This window comes from Microcebus murinus, chromosome 21 (genome assembly GCF_040939455.1).
Source record: "Microcebus murinus isolate Inina chromosome 21, M.murinus_Inina_mat1.0, whole genome shotgun sequence".
NCBI lineage: Eukaryota > Metazoa > Chordata > Mammalia > Primates > Cheirogaleidae > Microcebus > Microcebus murinus.
In genome coordinates, this window is record NC_134124.1 from 10,074,930 (window position 1) to 10,096,304 (window position 21,375).

Genomic DNA, 21,375 nt, shown 5'->3' on the forward strand with positions numbered 1-21,375 from the left:
GGCCACAAGTTAACTCCTTTAACCTCAGCACAACCGTTGTTAGTGGACACAAGTATTACCCCCATGTTTTATAAAATAAAACTAAAGCTTAGAGATGTTCAGTGGCCTGCCCACGGTCAACGGCTGGCGAGTGCTGGAGCTGAACCTCACAAGGACTCTGAATGCAAAGTCCCCATTTTGCCCCCAATCCCCTTGGAAAGGCTAAGTGACCTCACTCAGACGGCAGCATTTTTACCAGAAGTGGGGTTTTTACTCATTCCCTGGCTTGTGTATCTGCCCCTGTAAGCTTGTCATTCTTTAGGCTATTCGTTTGTGACCCAAACGTTGGCCATCTCCACCAGTAACTTCCACTTGCGCCCCCATGCCAACCCTGAAGTGGGCCCCCACGCGTGCCCTCGCTCCCCGGGAGAAACCCGACCCACCGGCACCGGGACCGCGTCCCGCACGGCCGGCCTCAGAAAGGCAGCTGCTCCCGGGGAAAGCAGCTCCGTCGTAAATCAGGGCACCAGTTGCAATAATTGTCCTCGTGACTTTGAAATTAGGGTTCGTGTTGGAAGCTTCCATTTGTCTGCTCTGCTCCTGGCATTCGAATGTTCCTGGTGCGTCTCGCCCAGTCTGCAGCCACACACATTGTCCCCAGGTCCAGCCACTGCTGCAGGTGCCTCCAAGGACCCCCAAAGAGAATTCCGCACGCACCGTAAAAACTATATTCAAAGTCAGACCATCCCACACATCCCCTGCCCACGTGGAGACACTCTGACCAGTTTTTTTTCCACATAATACAATAACAGACGGAAAATTAATTTCATTCACGTCAATTTCACGGGGAGAAAGTGCAGCATTGACCTTGCACACCACATTGCATCTCCCTCCCAAACCCCTCTCCTTCATCCACAAGCCACGGAGTCTCTGTGCCCGCCTCTGTCGCTGCCTCTCGCTGCCATTCCTCGCTCCACTCCCGTCCGGGCCCCTCCTCACGTAAAGCAATGGAGCTCTCCCACACGCGGCTCTCTGCACCCCTCGCCTCTCCATTCGCACACAGCCGTCACCAGAGTCCCCTTCCTTCAAATACAACTAAGAGACCATAAATTTTTGCATTAATTTTTTTCCCAAGCACTTCCTAAGTTATGCACCTAATTTAGTACAGGGAGACAATAATTATGGACCAGTGGTTGCCATTTAACTGTAGAAACAGCCACTTGTATGGTCCATCTTAGGTGGGCAGAATTTTGTTTCTCAGTGGCTCTGGCTTTCCTGCAATGGAGGTCCCCCTTTGTCCCTGTTATGTGGCAATTGCGTGTTAAGGGTGGCCTTCCTCCTAGATCCAGCCCCAGCGAGGCGTCTTACATTGCTTTCTAAGTGTTGGTCATGGATTTGGCTCTGTCTTTTGGCATCCTTGCCTCCATCCCATTGGGATGAGGGGGGACAGATGTCCCGAAAGGCTGGCTGAGGTTGGAGGCGCCAGTTCTGGCTGAGGACCGTACAGGCACGCTCATGTGCGTGTATACGCCGTGCAGCCTGGACTTCATCACCGTGCGGCTCTCGCTGGCTAAATGGCCTCAGCCGGAGCCCAGCAGATCCTCAGGGGTCCCCTCCCTGAGACCACGGTGCAACCTGCAGTTCTACAAGGCCACAACTCTGCTGTCTCCCTGCTCCCCGCGGTGAGAGGGACAGTCGTGGGGATGGCTGCGCTGACAGCAGGTGGCTCCCAGGACCCTTCAGTTCAGATCCATACCTGGAAACACTGGCGAGACATGTTGCCTCCTGAAAATAGGCCTGGAGTCTACACGAAGCCTACAGGCCGTGGCAGTGGGGATTAGGAATCAGCTTGAACACACAAAAAAATGAAATCCCTTTTTGTTTCCGGAGGAAACCCCAGGGGCATGAAAAGCCGCCTTTTTTTTTTTTTAACTTTATTTACAATTTGCCTGTATTTTGATCAGTGGTTGGTCCCAAGTTCCTTCCCAATCCACTATTTGTCGAAGGACAGGAATACAGGAAGTAAACGAAGTGATAAAACCATAAGGCAGCAACCTTAGCAGGCCCTGGGGCATTTGCACAAATTGCTCTAATAAATGAATCCATTAACTGAGTGAAATCGGGCATTAAGTGTAATGGAAATTTATCAGCTCTGCTTCTCGTTACTATTTTCTTTTTATTGGCTGTCAGGGGAGGGGATTATCTGTGTTGTGCTAGGAAACGGAGAAGATCAAGTGCGATGAGCTCCCTGTCGTCACTGCGCGCTGAGCCCAGCCCTTTGAGATTGCAGGCGGCCCTGCTGAGATTTTAGGAAAGCCAGATGACTTCTTTTTGGACTTATCAGCGACACCAAAGTGAGAGGAACGCCAAGCCTGCTGGAACATCCGTGTTAAGGCTGACATACTTAGTGAGCTGCGGCCCCTGGGAGGGAACCTGAACCCTGACACGTGGGCAGGATGTGAAGCACACGCTCTTGCCCGGGAATGCGACAGGCAGTCTCCGATTTGGGGTGGTGAGCGACCACCGCACAGCCACGGCTGTGCGCACATTCGCTCTGGGAGCCTGCGTGCGTCACGTATTCCTTCCGAAACGTTTTCTCACGTAATCTCCACCCTGCCCATCGCCAAGAGTGGTCTGAAAGATTGAACGGGCACAACAGTCACAGTAGCACTTGAAAAGCATTAAAATGTGACCTGACCTGTAGGAGCTAACGAGTAACTGGTTAGTTATATGGAACTAGTTGAAGCCTGGTGTGGTCGAAGTCAGCTGTGATTAAATGCTTAATTTAAAATAATTGTTCAATTTGGCTTGAAAAGTAGAGTTTTTCATTCCCTCTCATATTGGACAGATATGAGCTAAGCCCTCCTGCCCCCACCCCCATTATTTAAGTCACAAACATAGCAGGGGAGATGAAGGAGACCAAGGTAAGCCACAGTTATGGAGCATTGCAGGCTCAGTTTACCAATGGGTATTACAAGGACATTTGTGAAGCCCGTTATTGCTAGAAGACATCTGTGCTCAGCTTGGCCCTGGTGACTGAGCTAGAAGGAAGGACTTATGGTTCTAAGAATCTAAGATAAATGTTGACATGCATTTTCTCGTTTTGTTTTTAACTCCATCACTGTTTAAGCAATGCAGAATACCCATGAAAGAAGACACACTTTTGCAAAGTGTATAAAGCCACTGGAAGTAGATGGAGAGGCATCTGCTGAGATAATTGGATGCATACTCAAACCCAGCACCTACAAAATAGAATTCGGTTTTGGTTCCAAATAGGCTCTAAGTCCTCACTCCCTGTCTCTATGAATGACATCATCCAAAAGCCTTAACTCTTCCTTAGAGATACGAAGTTTAGATTTTGTTAAGTCCCATATGCATTTTAAATATTAAGGGTAACTACTAAAAGAAAAGAAGCAGAATGTATTAACTCCAACTAGCAACTGTTAAGGGTAAGGGGGATGAGGTGGAATAAATAAAACTGTACTTATCCAAAATAATCTAGAAAAAGAATAGAAAATTTAAAAAATCATTCAAAATTAGATGGCAGAAATATATCTAAATATATTTATCATCACAATAAATGTAAATGGGCTAAATTTACTAGCTGTTGGATTTCTTTAAAAATCCATCTACACTCATTATAAGAGACGCACTTAAAGCCTAAGGACACAGAAAGGTTAAAAAGGATAAAAAGGATAAAAAATAGGTACCAGACAAATGTCAACAGAAACTAAAAGTTGCTGTGGCTATATTAATACAAGATAAAATAGGTCCAAGGCAAAAACAATGATTAAGGATAAAAGGAATCACCGCATAATGATAAATGGAATAATTCAACAGAAAGATATGAAAATTTCAAAGAGCCTCAAAATACATAAAAGAAATAAAAGTAGACAAATATATGAAGAGAAATGGACAAATGCACAATGATGGTGGGAGACTTCAGCACATTTCTGTCATAAATAATAGAGCCAATACACAATATTAATAAGAATGTAGAAAATGAAAATACATAATTTCCAAGCTTTGTCGAATGAATATATATAAGAGAACGCTATACCCAACAACGAAGGGAACACCATTCTTGATTCTTATCAAGGACACATGGAACACTTACAAAAGGCGACCATGTACCAGGTCACAAGACAAGACTCAACGCAAATGGGAGAATTCGTTTCATTCAGACTGTTCTTTGGGTAGAATAGAAATCTCTCCCATCCATCCAGTTGGTGACAATGCCCTTTCAATTTTACCTTTTTTACTGCCTCCTAAAACCACCCTCTCTTCTCCGTCCTCACTGCTGCTGGCAGAGTGTAGACCCAACACCTTCCCTCACCTGCTGGGCTGCTGTGGCCCGCAGCGCCGGTCTCTCTCCTCCAGCACTGCCAGTCCCCTTGCAGTCTCGCCGAGAGTGACTGTGCCAGCTCATGAACCCGATCCCCGTTGGAGATCTTTGACTGGGTCACGGCTTCCCCGCTGCCTTCAGGATAAGCCCAGACTGCTGCCGGGACCTATGAGGCTTTCATCATTGGGTCCCTGCCTAACCCCATTACCTTTCCTCTTATTGGCCTCTTCTCGGAGTCCCCCACAGCCTCACGCTGGGCCAGGCCTTAACCCAAACACCCTGCTGTTGCCAACAGCGCTCGCTCTCCCTCCTTTCCCCCACCCGGCCTGGCTAAGTCGCACTCACCCTTCAAAAATTTAGCTCAACTATCTCCTCCTCCAGAAAGCCGGACTTGGACACACCCCCCGCGCCTAGCCTCCCTGCTCTTCCTCCACTCCCCACACATGGGTTTGGATTAGTGGATCCCCCTGTGCTCCCAGAGCAGAACCTCCTACACTTCATTCGCAGCACATGGTGTGACCGTCGTCTATACTGCCCTGCTCACACCTGCCATGGTTTCCCCTCTGGGACAGAGACCACAGCCTTGGCACGGCCTACAGGACTCTTGGGGGGTCCAGCCCGGCCTTCCTCCTCCACTGCCCCTCCCACCGTGCTCTCTCTAAATTGGCCTCCCTCCTTCCCTCCCTCCCTCCCAACCACCCACCCACCCCAGGACCTTTGCCCATGCCATAGGTGGGCTCTGTTTGCAGCACCATCCTCTCCTCCTCCTCTCTGTCCCACTCACCTGCTTAACTCCTAATTTTTCTGCAAATCTTAATTCAATTGTCAATTCCCAAAGAAAGCCTTACCCTGGCTTTCCTTAACTGGGCCAGGCTCCTCCAGGTCTCACGGGACCATTTAAAATTCCTTCAGCGCTCTTTCTTCAGTTGTTAATTACACGTGTGTTCTCGTGATGATTTATTGATGTCTCTTGTCACTACTCTTTCTTGTTCACTGGGGTACCCCACGGCCTGGTAAGATGCCTGGCACCGGATGGGCACTTGACAAGCATCTGTTGAATGGGCAAACGAACGTAATTTAACTATGTTTACCAGACTGTCTCCTTCGTTAGTCTCTGAAGCCCTGGGACAGACACTCCGCCATTCCTTTCTATATCTAGCACTTAGCAAACACCTACAGGTAATTGGTGTTTTGTGCATTCTTCTTGATCGAAGGGTTGGTCCCTTCTCAGGAGCCTCTCATGGAAACATCTTATCAGCAGACCTAATTAGCAGGTGGTGTCCTACAGGTATTGACCAAGAAGCTAAGCCAAGAGCCTAAGTGTATTTTAATTGGGTTCAAATTAAACTGGAATACCCTACCCTTGGTTAAGAGCAGGTCTAAACCCTGTTCCCATCTTGCAGCAAATACTTTTTTAGTTCTTCTGGGGAAATATTAATGTGATGGAAATTAAAGAGCTCAGCAAAGGAAGAGGTCAAATACTTTGGTCTCAAGTCTGACCTCCTTATCTGACAAAAAAAAAAAAAAATCATTTGTAAGGCCTGGAAAAGAAAATTGCAAGTTTTGTGATTTCTGCCAGGGCATGTCGGGCTAGCAGGGCCCCACCTCACACACCCTGGCAGGGAAAGTTTGCCTGAAGAAAGAGGAGCAGTGTGCACTGTCCTCTGTCTGTACCCCTGCCCCACCTTCGAGGATCTGTACCGGGTCTGAGGAGCAGAGTGGCCAGCACTGACCGGCCTGGCTAGCAAAGGCATGCTCCCCCCAGCCAGTTCTGTTCCCTGAGCTGACCGCTCATCTCCCAAAGTTGACAGTGAACTGTGGACCCGACTATGGGATGGACTTGCCAATGGTGAGTAGGAGGGAGCTCCCACAGGGTCGTGAAAGGCAATTATTAAATAAATAGGAATTTTGCTAGTTGATTGTTAAACCATGAGCAGTTTGACATCAGCCCTGGTGAGAATAGTTATACCACAGACATGGGCAAATGCTATAAATCAAGGCTTTTAAAATTCTTTCTTTTCTTCTCCCTCTGATAGCTGGCTTACTGGCATCCGACTAGCTTGCGTTTGAATGGAGACTGGACACTTGCGAGCACATGACTCTGTCTCACAGAGCCTCCGTGTCCCCTCTGCAGGTGGGACTCCGTGACAATAGCCACTGCACACAGTCACTATGGGTATTAAGTGATAAAGCCTATAGAGTGCTAAGCCCAGCTTTCGATAGATATTAGTTGATTGCCGCCATCTGTTTACCCTGTTGTTACTTTTGCAATCATCTGTGCTGTGGATTTAGGAACAAATTTGATTTTTCCCATTTAGCAATATGTCAGTAATACCTGGAAAATACCATTTTCTAAGTGATAGGTTAGAATTTTTCATTGTCACTTATGTGCAGTGACACTATCATTTGTTTAGATGCTGATATGATAGGCTAGTGACGAGTTCTCAGTGTATTTCCTGGGTTTGCACTTCTTACTACCATCCACAATGGTACCATCCCATGGGTTTAACAGTCTTTCTCTCTTGGCTTTTAGTTTAAGATCCTTCTAATCCTACAGAATCCCCAAGTCACTAAGAATAAACTGTCCTCTGGCTTCAGGATCAAATATCATTGGAGGGAAATCAGAATGTCTCATTCTAGATGTCAGCAACTTCTCCTCGGCGCCTGCCATGGGCAGAACGCTGTAGCTGTCCTGGGAAATTTAAAAGAGAAAAGAAAAACCTGAAATCCCTAATTCACAGCTCTGAAATCCACAAAGCTCTGAAAACTAGAAGTTTCTTCATAACTTAGATTGTGGCAAAACCTGGCCCCAACTATCCTAAAACGTAAAGTCTTCATTTATCCCACTTTGTGTTAACATTTATACGATCTGGTACAGAGTTACTATCGTGTTTGATTCTAGGGGACTGTCCCAGGCCCCACTGGAATGGTTCCATAGTATATGATATGTTTGTGCCATACTGTCTTTCTAAAATCTCCCAAATTCTGGATCAGGAAACATATCCAGACCAAGGCTTTTCAAGTAAGGGATTAAGGTCTGGTAGTAGAAATCAGGTTGTGCCTTGAAGGAGTTTACGGTCTAGCCAGACGCATGGAGCTATGCTTCAGATGGGGGGGCGTGGGTGCTTGGCCCCAGGTGGCAGGAAGCGGGGGCTGTTCATCTGGCCCAGCTCACGCCCGGCCTGGGCTCACAGGCTGCTTAGCGAAGCGTCGGGAAGGGTAAGAGACACAGGCACGCACCCCCGAGCATCCCCTCCAGCCTTCTTGATTTCTTCCCTTGATTCTGGATCATTTTTTCCCCTGCGGTCTGGTTTATCCACCCACAAAACTCTTCCCTGCCGTAGGGCATCGTTCACTCGGAGGTTAGGAATTTTTCTAAGTGCTTAGAGAAAACAGCCTCCGCTCCAGGAGGAAAAACGGAGTGCTCCCGGTGCATCAGAGTGCTCGCTGGCCCCGCTCCTGCCTGAGCTTTAATGGCACGTCCCGGTCCCCAGCGGGCGTCCTGCAGGCTCTGGGCCACGCTGATGACCTGAGCGCGTCTCAAACGGGAACATCCTTCCTGCAGGCTGACGCACTAAAGCCCCGGGGCTTCCAGCCAAACGCAAAGTGATTCTGCAGGGGCTCTGGCAGCCCTCCGCCCCTTCCCTCAACCTTCTCTTACTGATGTGTCTCCAAAAATCTTTTGAATCTCTTGTGCAAGTTACAGTTTCCAGAACCAGCCCAGCGAGGACATTCCTTTCTCAAAGTCAGCCAAGCTTCCAACTCACAGGAAGGTGGTCTGTTTGCTGGGCTTTTTTTTTTTTTTCCCTTCCTGACCTAGAAAATTGAGCTTCTCCGAACTCAGCCTTTTGAAGTATGTGCTTGTTATCTGTTTGGAGTCGCCGAGGGCTTGCCCTGCCATAGGTTACCCAATAGCCTGCTCTTGGCGTGCTCATAAATAATAAAACTTATCCATAAATAATGATACGTACTTACACTCCTAAGCACATTGCATGTATTAATCCTCAAAGAAATTCTGTTAGCAAGGCATTTTGGGGGGAGGCAATTGAGTAATAGAGTAACACTTTCTATGCGATCACCTACCCTAGCCTGTGTGGACGTCCCAAAGTTCCAAAGCTTCATTAACAGAGAAGGGACGCTGCCCGGCACTGCACTCAAGGCATTGCTTTTTTATCCCCTGCTGTGGAGCTGAGGGCACTGAGGCTCAGAGAGTTTCAGTAATTTGTCTTAAGGTCATGTAGCTAAATATATGTTAGAGCTGAGATCCGAACGTAGGGTTTTCTGACTCCAGAGTCGACGATTTTTTTTTTTTTTTTTTGAGACACAGTCTCACTCTGTTGCCTGGGCTAGAGTGCCTTGGTGTCAACCTAGCTCACCGCAACCTCAAACTCCTGGGCTTAAGCAATCCTCCTGCCTCAGCCTCCCAAGTAGCTGGGACTACAGCGTGCGCCACCATGCCCGGGTAATTTCTATATATATGTATAACTTTAGTTGTCCAGCCAATTTCTTTCTATTTTTTTGGTAGAGATGGGGTCTCACTCTTGCTCAGGCTGGTCTCGAACTCCTGAGCTCAAATGATCCTCCCTCCTTGGCCTCCCAGAGTGCTAGGATTATAGGCATAAGCCACTGTGCCCCGCCTGAGAGTCCACGATTTTAAATGCTGAAGAAGCAAGGATAAGGGAATAAGATGCCCCTCGCACCAAGTGACTGGAGCTGCTCTGTTCTGTTTACCCCCCAGGCTCTACGATATGCGTGGGCCATTCCCCCGTGTTCCAAAGGAAACACTAGTTTGCAGTGAATGGCACCTTTGCATGTTCCTCCCCTGACAGCCTGTCCTCTCCCACAGCGGTTCCGTGGCCTGCCATCCCTGCTTTCCTGATTGTCACCCCTGTGCCCCTGCAAGGTGACCCAGCAGCACGTGAAGCCACCTTGGCCCTTGTCAGGGCAGCCACGTGGCTTTGCGGATACAGGGCTGGGGCGAGGCCCAAGACCTCTTCAGGCTGGGTTGCAAACGCCAAGAAAGAGGGAAGTTCTCAAAACCCGAGAGTCGTACGCCTGGACTCTGGCTTCTGCTGTGTTAGTAGCTACTTGAAAACCGAGCGGGTAACCTGACCTTCCTGGTCCCGGTGGCTCATCCGTCAAATGAAGCTGTTAAGAGTGCCGGTCTCGTCACGTCTCGGGGCCAGGAGGAAGGAAGGGGACCTTGCCTAGAGTGAGTGCTGGGAAACGCCAGCTGTCATCATCATTGCTACTAAGAGCCTGTGTTGAGTGGGTTGATTATCTGAATTTTTATAGCACTTGGGGTTGCACAGAGCTTTTTATGTGCGTGAACGAGCTTCTCTGGGGGGCTGTTGTTGTAGACACCGCGCCAGGCACTGTACAATCATTTTGCATTTGCTGCTCCTCCGTCAAACGGGCTGTGTGGACGCCTCCCCTTCTTCTCCAGCCAGAAGCGTGACGCAGGGAGGGGGAACGGCTTAGCGAAGCAAAGCCGCGGCTCAGCCAAGAACAAAACCCCCGGTGCCACTCGTCAGTCTGTGATGTCGCCCCTTGTTGGCCGGCCTCATCTCCAGGGGGCCCAGGCTCCCTCCAAACGTTAAAAAATAGAAAGGACAAAACTCACATTTCTGCCAGACAGATGATATCCCGGCGTTTCTGGAGGAACGGTTAGCAATCCCCGCACGCGGTTTTGTGTATACGAAGGTACTTGGCTGCGAGAGAGGAATGCAAACCCCATGGAGCTCGCCGCGTAGGTCAGAGTCTATTCTAGATCTCGAAAGGGGGCCGTGGAGGCCCCAGCGGTGCCCCGAGCGCCACGTTCCCGCAGAGGCATCCTGCCCCGAGCAGGGAGCGGGCAGGGAGCAGCAGGGCCCACGGTTTGCAAAGGGACCCGGTGGGTGTCACAGCCAAGGGCAGGAAGAAAATACTCATCTGCCCCAGCGCCAGCCTTCCGGGGCCCAGTGTTGGTAGAGCCTACGTTAGGACAACATAACACTTGCTTCCTTTTGCATTTTTTCTTTTTAAGGACTTGGGCTATTTTTAGAGGTTCTTTGCAGTTGCCAACTCTCTCTGGTCCCACGCAAATAGTCCTAGAGGGACCATTCTCGCATCTGCACCGTTCGCCCTGTCTCGGCCCCTCTGCGGGCTCTCGCAGCCCTGTGGCCACGTCACTGCTGTCCCACACGTCGGTCCACACGCAGCCCCCCTGTTGGCAGGGACCAGGTGGGTTTTTTATGGGAGGGAGACGGAGCAAGAGAACATCACCAAAGGCCGTGGGAAGTGGCTCGTGTCTGATAAAGGATGAAAGGGCTTGGAAGTGAGTTGGAATCTCGCATCCAAAAAGCTAAACTAAGAGATAAAGTGGCCCTGGTATCTCGCATCTCCAAGAAGGTGCACATTGCGATCAAGATGCCATTTATCAGAGCAATCGCGCGGCGAGGTAGGAGCCGGGAACCGCGACGGTGCACCCATCAGTCACACAGGGCCTGGCTCGGGAGTTTCCTTTGATTTTGGCAGGTAGCTCAAAGCGGGGTTTGCTTTCATCCCTTCCACTCTCGCGGTCCTTGTTTGTTTCTTTTTCCTAACTGACCTTTCAAAGCCATTTATATCCTTCAATGTCCACTTCTCCCTCTCATGTTTCGGAGATCACAGAACCGCTGTGCTGGGTGGGGTTGTTTGAAAAGTGGGGAATTTTTCAGCCTTTGCAAGCAGACTAGGCAACGAGAAGTAAGGAGAAAGCCATGCCAGTGGTTTCGCCTTACTTCTCTGTGCCACCACCTTTCTGCACGTTTCTGTAGTTCCCCTTGACATTCAGAGCGGCCTTCCTCAGCGCCCCCTGGGCATGGCCGGGTCCAGGGGGCTCTTCTGGAATCTGCCAAATCCAGACTTTTAGACAGGCCCCCCGGGGTGGGGCAGGCAGAAGGCAGAACATTGCCCAATGTTTTCCTGGTCATGGACTCTTCACCCCTCAGCAGTGAGAACAACTCTTCTGCAGATCTGTGCTTGCAGAAAATAAACAAATGAACAAATGGGCGTCCCTTTTCAAGAGTGTTCTTCGTAGGAGTAAGTCATCAGGCTGTGAGATTCCCCAGCGTGTGGGGAGTTTGGTGGATTTGATTTGCAAGAACCCTTATTCACACACGGCACGTCCAGGCAGGGCATCTTCCTCCTTGCGTCCAGTCACGTTGGGCCCCCCTCATCTAAGGAAGCCCCTGTCACTTCCCTGTCCCCTGCCTCAGACCTAAATGTGTTTCTCTCATGGCATCTATGACAATTTATGATTTTATTTACTTGTTTACTCGTGATTGTCTCACTCCGTGTCACTGTATACACTCGCCAGTGCAGGCCTCGTTAGGGCTCATTTCGGGTTTGTTTCACTCACGTTATGTTGTCACCACTGTCGGTTTTGGTGTGGTGTTCATCGTGCTGGTTTTGTTGTGGTGGTTCATCATGGGTATTTCTGTATTAAGTTGGATTTTTGAAAAATACCGCATTAAAATATGATTTACTTTGAGCGCCGAGTACAGTTTTTGCCTGAAAAAAATGCCTTTCCCTGTCTTACCCTAATCCTAGCCCTGCTAGCTGGTTGACTTCTCTGAGGTCTATGGATCAAGCCCTTAAACTCTAGTGAACGGTTATCAAATTCATATGCTTTATTACTCACTGTCAACGCCTGGCCCACCCCACCATCACCTCCGGTCTCACCTTCTGCAATAGCCCCCTCTTTTGTTCCTAGCCCTGTCCTGTCATTTTTATACATTGGACCCAGAGAGATCTTTGAAACCCTATATCAGATTGGCCACTTCCTGGCTTAAATTCCTCCCTGGCTTTCCATGCTCATAAAATAAAACCCAGACCCTTACCGTGGCCTGCGAGACCCTGCATGGTCTGGCCACTCCTCTTGCCGTCCCCTCCCCTTGTCCCTCACGTTCTGGCCACCCCATCCACCCTTGGATCCTTGCACTCACTGTGGTCTTCTCCACGGGACAGCCCTCCTATAAATTGTTCCCTTTGCAGCGATGCCCTTCCCCAACAGTGCCCACTGGGTGGCTCCTACTCACCTTTCAGGTGGCAGCTGAAGTGCCGCCTCCCCAGAGGTCTTCCCTAGCCTCCCATCTAAGTTCAATTCCCCTGGAGCCCCACAATTGCCGATTGCCGTTTGCAGACTCCTGTTCTTTCCCTGCCCAGCGCTTACTGTCACGTGTAATTGTCCACCCACCCGTGCGTTTCCTTGTCTGATGTCTTTCTCCCCCACTAGACTGTAAGCTCCCAGAGGACAGAAACCATGTTTATTCGCCATCCTCTCCCCAGCCTATGGCCACACAGAGGAATTGCTCAAATATTTGTTGAGTGACCGAGGGAGGGAGGGAATAGATGGACAGATAAATTTTCAGCCTGCAAAGTCTTGACCTAAGGACTCGCCACACACCAAGGGACTTTCATGCTGCATTCCACTCTCGATTATAATGAACTTTGCTCTTCTAAAGCAAGTGTTTTTCCCTTAGATTATTTTTGTAGAAAAAAGCAAAGCAAATATAGAGATAATTATTGATTCTCACTCATCAAATCCCTCTTCCTATCACCAACATCCTCCTGAGAGCCTGGGGCAGAATTCCTGGGAACCACAGGAAATAAGTCCACTAACCACTTGCAATACTCTTATAAAAATAGACTGGACTCGACCTTCTTCCTGTGGAAGGGCCTCTGTCCTCAAGGCAAACATTGCAAAGAAATTGTATCTGCTCTTCGGAGCTTCTCTCTTCAATCATTGTCCCAGCAGGATTTATCTGGACGGACTGTTTCAGAATCCTGTTCTGAAATTATCCCCCGACTGGCTGGGTCAGCACTTGAGCAAGTTGCTCATTGATTATTTCCATGCTATTGTTTTTATATTAAAATGATATGCTAGACAGACAGCAATTGAGGCCCGGGAGAGCTATTGAGTGTTCTAGTCCACACTGATACTCCAGTTTTATCCTCACTAGAGGTTAACACCCCTTTCCTCAGACTTCAATACAGGTGTGCTGCCTTTGTCATTTTGATCATCACCCTCTTACCAAATTCCTTACTGTAAAATTGTTTAAGAGTTACTGACAAACAGTTTTATCTAATTTTCTTAATTAAAGGAATCTTGGTCTTTCTAGTATTTTGCAAACATTTCCTAGAAATGCAGAATGTAGAAGGCAGTCGCAACGTTAAGTACAATGAAAGGACAACAATGCCATCGACTTAATGCTCTTTCGGTTATAAAGAGAGAAGGGCACTTCCTCTAGAGCAGTTGAAAACATACTCGGCCCAAGACAAAGTTTTCTCCTTGAATAAGCAAAATGATTGAAGGAGATTTAAAAAGGGGACTCCCTTTCCTTCTGCAGTGTTATTGAAAGATGTGTCTCAGTGCCACTCAGAACTCTTGTCTCAACAGAGACAGATGCCTCATACTTTGGGAATCAAAGGGTTAATATTTAGAGCCTGTTGCTTTACGACTGTATCAATTCAACAACAAAAAAGCAGGGGATTCCAGTCCACTTAGAAACCCTTAAATATAAGCAAGTGATAGAAAGATTAGAAAATACAGATAAACAGGAATACAAACTTAAAAAGATTGTCTATGATCATATACACAGAGATAGCTTCCGTTAACTTTTCTATCCATAGAGATCTAACCACATTACAAAGTGGAATCATATAGATAGATTGATTGATAGTTGTTTTATAATCTGCTCTTTTATGATCTGACTTTACTCAGTGTATTAGGAATTGTTTTCTCATTAGTTAAACATAAATCTGCATCTCCATTCGGAATAGCGCCTTAGGATTTCATCGCATAGCATGCAAAACCGTGTTAACTAAACCTTTATTGTTAGAGAGTTAGGTTGTTTATGGTTTGTCTCTATTGTAACAAAGCCACTATAGTCCTCTTGGCACACTCTTCCCATTACTTCCTCAGGGAGCATTTATGGGATGGAATTACTGGGGGAGAGCGCATGCATTTTAAGGTTGTTGCTCAAACATTTCAGAAAGTTATGGGCAGAAGTTCCATTTTTTCTCCTTGACTTATCTGTACTTCTCTTCTGATTTATATGCCTGCTCTTCAAGGTAGGGGAGAGATTCATTTGCAAGTGTCAGATTTGCTGGCTTTGGTTTCCAAATTCCCTCCTACAACAGGAGCCTTGGTCCCTTTGGCTACGCTTGCTCCGAGGACGTGTGGCACCTACCGTTCCTGGAATTGCACAGCACCCACCTCTGTGCCTGTGGCCCAGCCTGGGGGATGCTCTCCCAGCGGTGCGGGCCTGGGACCCTGGCCCAAGTGCAGCGTGCCCCTGGCCAACGGAAGCAGCCTGCCTGACGCAGCCCTGGCTGAGAGCGCCTTGGAGGGGGCTCGTGCCTCTGGCTCTCCCGGGGCCGCTTTACCCCTTTGCACCACCCTCATCCCTCAGCTCCGACCTCCGGTCAAAGCTCATGCCCTGACTTCTGACCTCGCCTCCTCTCCTGACCCCTGTTCAAACCTCACCTCCTCCGGGCATCTGCAGGCAGTGACGGCCCTATTCAATCCAGACCTCTTGTACGGTCCCCTGTGAGGGTTTTATGTGTGTCCCTTTTACCCACTGCAAATCTGTGAACTTCTTGAGAAAGGTCTCACTTCTCCCCCTCATCAAATGTGGGGCTCTTGTGCCTGGCACGGGGCAGGATGTACATCGAAGGCAGGCAGTACGTACTTGCTGAAATAAGATGCAGTTAGAATCCCAGATTGTGGAGGGAGGCTTGGCACAGCCCAGTGAAAAACGGCAGACAGTTGAGAATTCTTGCGCACTTAGCATTCCAAATGGTGTCTGTCGTCGTACTGCAAGTAAGAGACAGGCCGCTACTGGGAAAGAACTCTGGCTGGATTCGGATCCCTCCCCACTGAATAGATTTGTGGCCACGGGCCAGTTGCCTAGCCTCTCTGTTTCCTCATCTGAATAGCACCTACTCTTGGAGCTGCACAGATCAACTTCAATAACAACACGTAAAGGGAATCTCGCAGTACCCAGCTTGTGCTAAGCTCACCACAAATAATATTACTAGTGTCTTTCACACTTTGGAAATCAACAAAATAGTCAAGCCTCTCTCCTGGGTTTGGACTGTGGAGCCTCCGGCTCCTGTACTCCTCCACGTGGACTGGATAATGGGACTGCTTGGCTTTCTCTAAAAATGTGCTGACTCCACCCTTCCACGGAGGGAGGAAAATAGTCGTTTTGGTTCCAGCCAGCTTTTTCACAACTCTTTATAACAAAGAGTACACCGGGTGATTATCCAGAACAGGAGAAGACTCGCGGCATTCCCAGGTTGATTGGGCGTTGTTGTATAATGCTAGATAATTTGCACTAATTTTTTGATTTTCTTGTGCCTTTTCCATTTAATTGCAAGCATCAGAAAGGCGGGAGCTGAGTATCTTGAGGCTTATGCTGTAATGGTTTGGACCAGGCTTCAGAGTCAGGGAGACCTCGGCTCCAATGTGGCTCTGCACTAACTTGCTGAGTGACTCTGGGCATGTAACTTCACTTCCCAGTGCCTCAGTTTTATCACCTATGAAATGGGGATGATCATAGTACCCTGTAAGGTGTTTGGGAGGAGTAAATGAGATAACACATGTCAAACACCTAGCACATCCTAAGGTCTCAGTAAATGTGAGTCACCGTCATCATCGTGTTGCTCAAATCCATTGACTTCATCACTTTTCTTTTGTACCTTAGATGGGTCCTTGCCTATGAGGGCAGCTCAGTCATTGTCAACATAAGTGAATAAAATGAACAGAACATGCCACCCCCCCCACCACCACCACTTCCACCAGAAGGAGAAATCAACAATCTTCATTTTTCTGCAAATCCTCAGTCTGTTTGTGGTATTTTAGTTTGAACAACGTTTTCAGCACCTGACTTTGGAGCTCCCGGGAGCAGACCTGAGCTGGGTAAAGCTTCCTACCAAAGTGGGGCCCACCTGCATGGGAACCAGGTGAAGGTCCCTCCCCAGGGGTTGGGGCCGGCACCTGCATGCTCAGCACGACTCCCCAGGGCATTCCAGCGACGCACAGCAGGGTGCGAGAACCCCTGGTCTGGGGTGACCTTTCTCCTATTAGTACGTCAAGATCAGAGGAAAGCAATTCCGCCTAGGAGGGGAGGGGTGAGCCTGATTATTTTTCTCCTTTTAGCAAAGGCACTGAAATGTCTCCAAATCTACTCTCTTGTTTTCTTTAAAAGCAGTGGCCCTGGGGACACTACCCGTTTTGATATGTTTATTTTTTTCTCTTTCCATTACTCACATTTCCTTTACAGAATTATTGTTTGTTGCTGCTGGGGCGGGGGAGAGAGAAAATAAAACAGAGGGTGAGGCGAGGGAGTAAAGAGTCCCCGGCCTTCTGGCCTGGTTTGCCGTGCGAGCCTGAGGCAGGGAGGCTTCCCTCCCCTACGGCAAGACACACCGGCCACCAGCAGGCCGCCAGCAGGTACCCCAACGCAGCTGGACTTTATTTGCCTTGTCCCCAGGCTCTGCTTTGCCGATCCTGGTGCTGCCTGGTGGAAAGGCCCAGATTGTTCTGAACTGAGCCAGCAACTGGTTCTTAAGAATGAACTGGGGCCTGATCTCAACACATAAGCCCATAATAAGACGAAATCAGGCCTTCGAGGCGAAGAAGACTGGGGGGCTCAGGATCACAATGAGGTCCTGCTACGGTTCTCTTTCTCTCTGCCTCTGACTGTATTTGGTAAAGTCGTTCCCAGCTGGTCAACAATCTGAGTACTCACTCACACGTGATCGAGGACCCGTTATGTGCCATGTCCTGGCCAACAAGTCAGATGCAGGGAGGCCCTCTTGAAGTTCAGATTCTAGTGGGGAAGATCGCCCACACACATGGTATCTTGAACGAACAAGTGTCACAACAGCCAAGCTCAGGGCAGCGAGGGGGCAGATAATAAGTGACCTGCAGAGCTGGGGGGGGCGGGGAGGGAAGACTTCCTGGAGGAAGGGGCATGTACATTACCAGTGAGCAGGGAGAGGAGGAAGGTAGCAGGTAAAAGTCTGCACAGAGGTCCTGAGTCCAGAAAGAGTGTATTTCGCTTGGGGACTTAAAAGCAGTCAGATCTGGATGAGGCGAGAGGGCCATGGCTAGGGAAGCTGGCGGGGCCAGTGGCACCGCTGCCCGCAGGTGTCCGTCCGCAGGACCGTGCAAGACCGCTGAGCCGAGCAGGCTGGGGAGTGCCGCCATCAGGTGTGTGTGGTAGGGACGGCACTCTGGCTGCTGAGCGGCGTGTTGGAGGAAGGAGGGGAGCAGGGAAGCCAGGTGCAGCAGCCTCCGCAGGAGGTGGCGGGGCCTGGGCGCAGAGGTGTGGGTGGGCGTAGGCCAAGCACGGCGTCCGCCCTTCACGGCTCCCAGCCGGGATGCCTTGGACATGTTGGCCCAGCAGCCTTTTCTGAGAGAGACAGCGGCATTCAGCCCGCGCACGGTACTGGGAGATGAGCAAAACTTAAATTTCAACTTCTCACCGTCAAAGGTAGCGGGAAATAAAATGTCCAGAGGAGATGGCGCTGCTGTGGGCACGTGTGGCTCACCGGTCTCCAACAGCAGATCTGGAACCGAAGCACCGTGGTGTCTTAATAGTGGCAGAGGAGCACTAGGGGAGCCAGAGTGCCCTCACCACCTCCTGGGCATCCAGGACTGTCGTCCCTGCTCTTCCGCATTCTGCCCTGGACTCGCCGGGTGACTGGACACACTGTCCCTCCCTCGGCAGCACAAGTATGGCCTCAGGAACCGAGCTTCCAAGTCAGAACGCTATCATTTATAAAATCCGCAAAACAGTGTACAGGACAGACGGCTTGCGGGGGAGAGGGTGGACCGGCCGGCTCTCAGGGCGCCTCCCTCCCCGTGTTGTGACTCTGTGCGGCTTGGTGACGCCAGAGGAGAAGGCTGCGCCCCTCTGCATGGGCCACGTGGATTCGCTCAGCGCGTGGCCATTAGGAACCCACTCTGTTCTGGCCCCGTTCTCAGATGGTGACCAAAGCAAAGTCATTCTAGTCACTTCCTGAGCGTGGCTAGTGACTCGCTCTGCCTCCAAGTTCTCCTGGTCTTTGTGTTGAGTAAGACAGGTAGGCCTAAGAGTCCCGGCTTCGGATCCATCAATGGCCTCAATCAAGAGTGAATGACTTCCAGGTCTCTGGTGTGCCAAGAGCACGCTCACCCCAGGCTCTGCGACTTGCTTTTTCCTTGGCTGGGACCTCGCTTTGCAACATTGCCACCGCCCACCCCAGAGCAGGCCTCACGCTAGTTACTTGGCTATCTTATCTTCCCCACTGACTTCGCTCTGTCAGAGCACAGCCCCTGTCCGTCCCGCTCAGCTTTTGTCCTCAGCGTCTAGCACGTGCCCGGCACATGGTATGTGCTTAATAAATATGTGTTGACTCACGCAAAATACAAAGACCAACTCAAAATGCATTAACGTCTTATATGTAAGACCTAAATCTGTAAAACTGCTAGAAGAAAACAAAGGAGAAAATCTTCTTGATGTTGGTCTGGGCAATGATTTTTTTGGATATGATCCCAAAAAGCACAGGCAGCAAAAGCAAAAAGAGTCAGATGGGATTACAACCAGATAAAAAGCTACCGCATAACAGAGTAAACAACCAACAGAGTGGAGATAAAACCTGTGCAATGAGAGAAAACATTTGCAAACTGTGTATCTGATAAGGAACTCAACTCAATAGTAAGAAAACAAATAGCCTGAGTAAAAATGGGCAAAAGGTCTGAGCAGACAGTTCTCCAAAGGAGACATACCACGGTCAACAGGTACATGAAAGAATGGTCAACGTCACTAACCATTCGGGAAATGCAAATTAAACCACAACAATATACCACCTCACACATGTTAGCATAGCTATTATCAAAAAGAAAAAAGTAAGTGTTGGGGAAGATGTGGAGAAAAAGGAACACTGTACACTATTGGTGGAAATATAAACGGGCCCAGCCATTATGGAAAAGAGTATGGAGGTTCCTCAAAAAATTAAACATAGAACTACTGTGATCCAGTAATTCCACTACCAGGTAGACATCCAAAGGAATTGAAATCAGTATCTGAAATTGATATCCACACTCCCATGTTCACTACAGCACTGTTCACAATAGCCAAGATAAGGAATCAACCTAAGTGTCCACCCATGGATTAATGAAGAAAGAAAAGGTGGTATTTGTGCACAGTGGAATAATATTTAGCCATAAAAAATAAGGAGATCCAACTCTCGGGTCAAAATGGCTGGCAGGCAGGCTGTTTCAGCATCAGGCAAGTGGCTGGATGGTATTCAAAAATGGTATTACAATGCGGCAGGATTCAATAAACTGGGGTTAATGCAAGATGATACAATACATGAGGATGAAGACGTAAAAGAAGCCATAAGAAGGCTTCCTGAGAACCTTTATAATGACAGGATGTTTCGCATTAAGAGAGCATTGGACCTGTCCATGAGGCAGCAGATCCTGCCCAAAGACCAGTGGACAAAATATGAAGAGGATAAATTCTACCTTGAACCATATCTGAAAGAGGTTATTCGTGAAAGAAAAGAGAGAGAAGAGTGGGCAAAGAAGTAATGGTATAGATGAAATCTCTGGATGCAACTGTCCTCAAAAGTATTTTTATGAAGATGGTTAGACCTTAAACATAAAATTTAATAATTATTTCATCTGCAGATGTATTACTTTAAATAAATGTCTATTGTAAGCATTAAAAAAAAAATAAGGAGATCCTGTCATTTGTGCCAACACGGATGAAGCTAAAGGACATTATGCTAAGTGAAATAAGCTAGGCACAGACAGATGAGTGATGCATGATCACTTATACATGGAATCTCGAAAAAGTTGAGCTTCTAGAAGCAGAGAGTAGAATGGTGGCTGCCAGGGGCTAGGGATGGGGTAGTGGAAATGGGGAGATGTTAGTTAAGGGGACCAAAATTTCAGTTAGATAAGATGAGTAAGTTCTAGAGATCTATTCTGCAGCCTGGTGACTAGAGTTAATAATAGCATATTGTATACATGAAGATTGCCAAGAGAGTAGATGTTCTTTTTTTCTTTTTTTTTTTTTTTTTGAGACAGAGTCTCGCTTGTTGCCCAGGCTACAGTGAGTGCCATGGCATCAGCCTAGCTCACAGCAACCTCAAACTCCTGTGCTCAAGTGATCCTTCTGTCTCAGCCTCCTGAGTAGCTGGGACTACAGGCATGTGCCACCATGCCCGGCTAACTTTTATATATATATATTAGTTGGCCAATTAATTTCTTTCTATTTATAGTAGAGACGGGGTCTCGCTCTTGCTCAGGCTGGTTTCAAACTCCTGACCTCGAGCAATCCGTCCGCCTTGGCCTCCCAGAGTGCTAGGATTACAGGCGTGAGCCACTGCGCCCGGCCTGAGAGTAGATGTTCTTAAATGTTCTAACCACAAACATGTGCAAAATGATAATTATGTGAGGCAGGTGATGGATATGTTAATTAGCTTGATCGCAGTAATCATTCCACAATTACACACATGTCAAAATATCACATTATACACGGTAAACATATACAGTTTCTATTTGTCAATTATACCTTGATAAACTAGAAAAAAATGTTTTGTTTTTTTAAAATGCTGGTCAAGTGGAGCAGTGGGAGAAAAACATGTTTGTCGAAAGAAAGGAGGATGGGAGGGAGAAATGCCCTGTCCCATTCTGTGTAGCTCATCAGTTTTGCTAAAAAGACCCGGGCCGTCCCAGTTCTCCTCGTGAACCAAAGCCTGACAAACTATGCGAATTTTCCAACTGTCACACTGAACCCAAAAACAAGTTTGATTGATTAATTAAATCAGTCTGAAATTAATGCAATAGATTTTCTAAAACCACTGGCCCCTTCCCGCAAAGACAAACCAACCAACCAGAGAGATACAGAGGCTGGGGAAGAGATGGGATTTGAATTAGACTATTAATACCCATCAATTTAATCAACAGATATTCATTAAACACTATGACTCGTCAGGCTCTGGGAACATGGGGGCCAGCAAGAAAA

General features: G+C 48.3%; 1 protein-coding gene and 1 pseudogene across 3 annotated transcripts in view; one reads left to right on the forward strand and one right to left on the reverse strand.

The window, feature by feature from the left end:
* The window catches only part of FGF1 (fibroblast growth factor 1), a 91,786-nt gene that overhangs the window by 21,606 nt on the left and 48,805 nt on the right, over window positions 1-21,375 (reverse strand). Inside the window, exon 1 of one of the 3 annotated variants that reach the window (XM_012748790.3) lies at window positions 9,948-11,233. The exons of the other annotated variants lie outside the window; for them this stretch is intronic. The gene's annotated coding sequence lies outside the window, so the exon portion shown is untranslated. Of the gene's footprint in view, window positions 1-9,947; window positions 11,234-21,375 lie in introns of those variants that run through there. 3 annotated transcript variants of the gene reach the window in all.
* On the forward strand, window positions 19,562-20,082 carry LOC105862502 (cytochrome b-c1 complex subunit 7 pseudogene; annotated as a pseudogene).